The sequence below is a fragment of the Giraffa tippelskirchi genome, chromosome 6, assembly GCF_054371585.1.
Source record: "Giraffa tippelskirchi isolate mGirTip1 chromosome 6, T2T-mGirTip1v1.2.pri, whole genome shotgun sequence".
Lineage (NCBI taxonomy): Eukaryota > Metazoa > Chordata > Mammalia > Artiodactyla > Giraffidae > Giraffa > Giraffa tippelskirchi.
Window position 1 is genome coordinate 175,671,694 of NC_137280.1, and position 5,851 is coordinate 175,677,544.

At 52.4% G+C, this 5,851-nt stretch overlaps 1 long non-coding RNA gene across 1 annotated transcript; it reads right to left on the bottom strand.

Moving 5' to 3' along the window:
- Window positions 1–290: 290 nt before the first annotated feature.
- On the bottom strand, window positions 291–5,515 carry LOC145511687 (uncharacterized). Its single transcript, XR_014058053.1, has 3 exons — window positions 4,444–5,515; window positions 2,558–2,699; window positions 291–1,557 (listed from the first exon to the last, which is right to left on the bottom strand). It is a non-coding gene; the product is annotated as an uncharacterized LOC145511687 (long non-coding RNA).
- Between the last annotated feature and the right edge of the window lie 336 nt (window positions 5,516–5,851).

Consider the following 5,851-nt stretch of genomic DNA (forward strand, 5'->3'; position numbering starts at 1 on the left):
CTGAATACCTGGAAAATTGTACCTCCCTGTCCCCTTGAAGTGAGGCAGGGCCATGGCCGATTTCTGGCTGACGGAATCAAAGAGGAAGCTATGGTGAACTCTAAGAGGAAGTCATTTCAGGCCAAAAGATTTAACAGCAGCCTTCTCTTTCCTTGCCACCACGAATTCCGAAATTCTTTTTAAAATGAGAACTTCAATCAGTCTGGGCCCATTAGACTAAGCCAGCAAATTTGTATAAGACATGGAGCATGAGCAAGCAATGTATTTTTATTGTTTTTAAGCCACTAAGATTGGGAGGTTGTTACTGCAGTATAATTTATTCTATCATGACTGATATAGCTTTTCTTTCTCTGGAGAAACAGACAGAAGATGCAATAAGAAAGAGCTTCTTTTCCTACACTGGAGACTATTTTGTAAGAAATGACACTGGATCAATTCATTTCAGAGAAGGGTGCCAACACATAAAAATCCCAAGGAGCCAGGCTCTTGACAACATGACTGAACCACAGCATAAACCTAGAAGTCACCAGGCTTCTTATGTGAAATAATAAACATCTCATTTTGATGCCACTTTCAATCAGATAATGTTATCTGTAGTCAAAAGCATCCTAACTGATACACTACAGAAGAGGTCATCTGCCTTTCTCCTTTCTGTATCATTTTTGTCTCCATCCATCCATCCACCCATCCGTCTATATGACAAACAGATACATCATTTATTTTTCAGGCCACACTAGCCATAGAAAACAAAACACAGTAAAGACCCCCATGGTTTTAACCAAAGCCTTCTACACAGATTCTCCAGACGCAGGCTCCACGACATCACCCCAGGGATCACTGGTGCTGCTCTTATTGGGGACCACCTCTGGCAGCCCAAAGAGATTCTTAAGGTATCCCTGGAAAGCTGAGCTATAGGGCCTCTTCCTTGGCTGCTTTCAGGTTTTAAATGGACTCCATCTACAAACATGTCTCCTGTGTTATAAGCTCCCTGCGGAGCACTCCCTAGTGACCTCAGGGAACAGCACATCGCTAACTGCCGTGAAAAAGAGACGGAGCCTGGGCAGAGAGGTGAGACAGACAAGCCAACAGGCCGGCTGAGTACGGGGCTACCGCTGTGCGCTGCGGGTCGCCAGGTCCCCACCACACTCTGCTCTGGACCCGGTCTGCCGACGCCCCCTGCGCCCAGAGCTGGCCACTCATGTCAGCACACTGGGCCCGTCCTACGCACCCCAACCTCCTCCGCCAAAGGTCGTCAGGCCCTCAAACGGCTTGGCTCTGCAGAGACTGAGGCCCAGAGGTGGTTTAGAACTCTTCTTTCATCCCCCCCTTGCCATACTGCATCCCCCACCTCTAACCAGCGGTTGTTCTAGGACCGTCAGACCGTCCCTTACCTGGAAGGTGGCCGCCCAGGCGTCATTACAGAGATTGGAAGGCGGCATTCATCTCTGTTCTTTCGTGTCTGGACCAAAGGTCCCTTCAGAGCTTGAGATGGAACGGGTTCTCCAGAAGCCAACTTTGGGATACAAGAATTTTTTTTTTTTTTTAAGAGAGGAAGAGCTATGAATAAAACGTAGAAAAGGTGGAATTAGCAGAGGAAGAAGGGAAGCTCTGGCACCAGACCGACCAACCTCAGCCCACCCAGTGCACCGTGTTGGGCTAAAATGGCCAGGTCTCCATTCTGCCCCTCCTCGCCCAGTCACCACACGAGAGGGGCTCTGGGAAGACCGTGACCCTGAGCGGGGACCCCGGTGGCCGAGCAGACCCCGAGCGAGCTGCCTGCTGGAGCTATGTCTGCCAGGCCCCGGAGCAGAGCGGCCGATCCTGCCCAGGTCCACCGCCGCCCACCCTCAGGGCCTCTCAGAGCCCCTTATCCACATGTGCTTGGCAAGCTCCCCTCCGGGGGCTCCGCGAGCCCCCTGTAGAAAGGGGGAGACAGGTGGACCATCACCGCCCCTTCCCAGCTCACAGCTCCTGCTGTATCCCCTCCCCCGCCCTTCTCAGGGACCAGCTCAGCTGACCCGGACCACCCTCTCCAAAGTTCCCCTCGCTCTCCGGTGGAGTTGCTGAACCTGCCCATCCACAGTCAGCCCGGGGCGAGGAGGGAGAAAGGGGCACCCGTGTGGTTCCATGCATATTCCTCCCGGGCCCCATGGTGACACAGAAGCCCACCCCGCCCTCCCCTTGATGGTCGAGCTCGGTTCCGTCCGCATCCATCTTGCCCGCTTGTCCCTGGGAACAAAGATCCTAAAAGGCCCGAGCGGCCACTGCAGTGCGAATCCACTGGGACCCCCGCTGTGCCCCTCGAGGAAGCCTGCCCCTGTGGGACGACTCTGGGTCATAGGGACATAAAGCAGAAGGTCCCCCGGTGTGTCACGGGGAGTGGGGCGGGGGTCAGCCCACCTCCACCTGCTGGTCCCCACATCCAGGTACTCCACCTGTCGAGAGCAAAGTGCCCGGGAGAGGCCTTTGGTTCAGTGCATGCATTTCATCCTTCAGAGCAGTGGGGAATGCGACACCACCAAGCAGGGGGTCCCACGGTGGTGCATCCACTCCTCACCTCTTTGCTGGAAAGTGGGTCCCCTGATGGGGTCAGTATGAGGTGGAATCCTATGCCCATGGGTGAAAAACTGCAGGAGTCCCTCGGAGGGCAGGGCCAGCTATGCCCTGGGGCGGTGGGAAGGTGACACTTGGGTCTGTTCCTATGATAACAAACAGAAGGGAAGAGGTTCAGTGTGATGAGCTCCCCACCAAGTGACCAGCTGACTTCCTTCTGGACTGAGGCCATGGTGGGCGCTCAGCATCAGTCGCTGTGGCTGGAAGGAGGGCCCACCCGCAGAGGAGTAGGAACATCAGCCCTGGGAAGTGGCTGCCCACGTGTGGACTCTGCTTCCGTTCATGTGTCCACTATGCCGTCACTGATGTGACTGATGACCAGGGCTGGATGACGTCGGCAGGCCTGGTCATCTTGTCTACTTGGCTGTTCAGTGCTTTCTGCGGTGGTTACCCTCTAGAGGCTCCTGTGAGGTGGTGTCACTGGCCGTGTTCATCGGCATGCCTCTTCTCCAGACTTTGCCTTATACCCAAACATCTAACCTTCTTCCTACCAAGCAGCTAACCTGAGAGCCAGGACATTTGCTGTATCTGGCCCACATATATATTCTGGTGTATGTGCTGATGAAGCAAGCACAATAGCCCACAGCCCAAAATATATATAAATATATATTCAAATCTAGGGTCACTTCTCTTTTTGTGGTTTGAGGACCAAATGCATTGGGGAACAGCCCACTGGGGAGATGGCCCCTTGACATGGTCTCTCAAGTCCACTGCCAATAAGGCTCTACTGAGGCTGCTGCCCATTTTTGGCTTAAACCTGCATACGGAGCCAATCCATCTGTGTACTAAACTCAGGCATTTCCCTCTGTGTTCAGCTGGTCATACAAGATGTCCTACACACACATCAGCTAGAGCTGAGGCGAGGGAACGTGGAAAGAGGGCGGATGCTCTGGGTCTGGGCTACCTGTTCATAGAGCTGGCTTGTGTGTTAGGTCCTGCTCATGTCTGATCCCAGATGGATCATGTCCATCTCATGATGAAGTGCTTCAGGGCCCACCCAACCTTCTGATGTGGCAGGTCGGACAGGACTCAAACTTTGATGGATACTGCAGGCTGCCCGCTGACTTAGTATGACCCTCTGTTTACACAGGGTTATGGGATTTCCCATGATGAAAGACTTTCAGTGTTAAAAGTGAAAACCTGGGAAAGTCTTGAGCAAATGGAGATGTTGTGTTCGCCATCCTACCCCAGGCTAGTCACTCTGCCTCCAGGAAGGCCCCACTAATATGCCAGAGTTGTATTTCAAAAGGTGTTTAATTCTCCACTGAAGGTAGCGTGGCTTTGTTCCAGAACCCCCGGAGCCTGCTTTGTGGTTCTCCCACTGGGACTTGCCATGACTCTTTGAGGAAATCCACCTGATGTCCTGATTGCTTCTGTCAGGGTCCCAGGTTTCCCAGCCTGGGTGCTGACCTCGGGTTAACACACCTGTCTTGGTTGGTTCGTCTGCTCTGACTTGAAGGCCTGGCTTGCTCCTTGGCCGGCTGCACTCTGCAGCTAGGGACGATGAGAGCTTCATTGTGAGCAAGCAAAGAGGACTCCAGCTTTCTTCTCTGACTTTCAGCTCCCTGTCACCCATCCTCGGGTGTTCCCATCTTCTGTGGAGCAGCAACAGCACTCAGCGAGAGCCCCCCAGTCCCCCTGCAGGGCTGTATCTTCACATCGTTTAGGTGCTTCGTATGCTGCTTTCACTGGTACATTCACTGTTACGACACACCAGCCTGATTCACCACTGAGCAAAGTTCTAACAACAGGACCGCCGCCTGGTGCTGGAGAACGGGTCTTTATTGCCAAGTAAGGAGTGAACAGTTCAGCTCTAAAACTCCATCTTACCCTCTGCTTTCTCAGATGGCTCTCAGGACCCATTGTCGCAAGGCTGGTTCTTCAAGCTGAGACAGTTGGGGAGCGAGACGGCCATTACAGATGGACACACCTAGAAGAGAAAGCAGGAAAAGGCAGGACGGGCCCCACGCAGAAGCTGATCCCAGATGCAGGCCTGACACAGCGCTGGCCAACCCAGCAAGGGGCTCTGCAGGGGGCATCATCGACAGGACCCAGCGTGCTGGCCCTGCGGCAGTGACGGGCCATGCGGCTGCTGTTGAAGGAGCCCACACCTGCCGCCTGCCTGCTGACTGCACCCGCTCCCTGCAGCTGAGCGGGAGGGCCCTCCACGAAGGGGGCTTTGCACAGCGCACCGCCATGCCTGCCACTGAGCTCTCCTCCAACAATCAGAGCCCCCAGAAGAGGGTGGTGGCGTTGCCCAGGGCCCCAGGAAGGCATGAGCCCCAAGCCGCACTGAGATTCCTGCTGGGGGGTTCTGCAGAGTGAGCCCTTCAACCTCCAGTCGTGGAAGAAGGGGGAAGGGGGCAGGGAGGACCCGAAGAATAACTGTGTGCAAATTAGGAGGGAAAAGGCAAGAGAAGCATCACACAAGCTGAGAAGAAAAATGAGAGCTGGTGTCTCCCCAGATACCCTCCCTCATTCACTGTGTTTTCTTCCCCTTAGTTTCCAGTCTAAGACCCAGAAATAAAGCATCTGGACTGGGAATTTCCTTAAAGCGTTCTGGGAAAGAGCCAGACATGTTTGCATGGACCTTCTTCTAGGCTTCTGCCAGAAACATTCAATTGAACAGTGACTGCTCGTCTTTGAATTCGGGTGTCGAATAGGGAAAGAGAAACCTCTTATCTTGTGCATAAACTCAAGTCCTAGGAATTCCACCCCTGGCCCCATTTCCCATACCCTTCTCAACCATCTGTGCTCACCCCACACTGACTGTCCTGCAGGGAACCCACCGACGGAGCCCCTTTGGGGTGACCAGCCATGCAAATGTACTGAGACCACTTTCTAGAGGTCTACAACCCTGCGTGTTTAAAAAGTTATGAGCAATTTAAAGTGCAAGTATTACTCTGAAAATGCTCCCTAATTAATAAATGTTCTACATTTTTATGTGGGAATGTTTAATATTTAATTTTTCAATAATTTTATCATTTATAATTTATTAAATTTATTTTGTGGCTTGTATTTATTAAAAATTGATATACTTCCTATTTCTTTTACTCTAATGTTAGATTGTTTTTATGCAAAATGGAAAAAAAAACCTGGTTCTTTAAGTCATACGACTCTTCGTTTTAAAGCCCTCAGTTGCAGTGTGTTAAGGCTCCAATAGCCTAGGTCTCCCTCCTGGTGTCTCTCCTGACACTTCCTCAATGACTGTTGCATTTGTGTAGGTCAGGGGATCAGC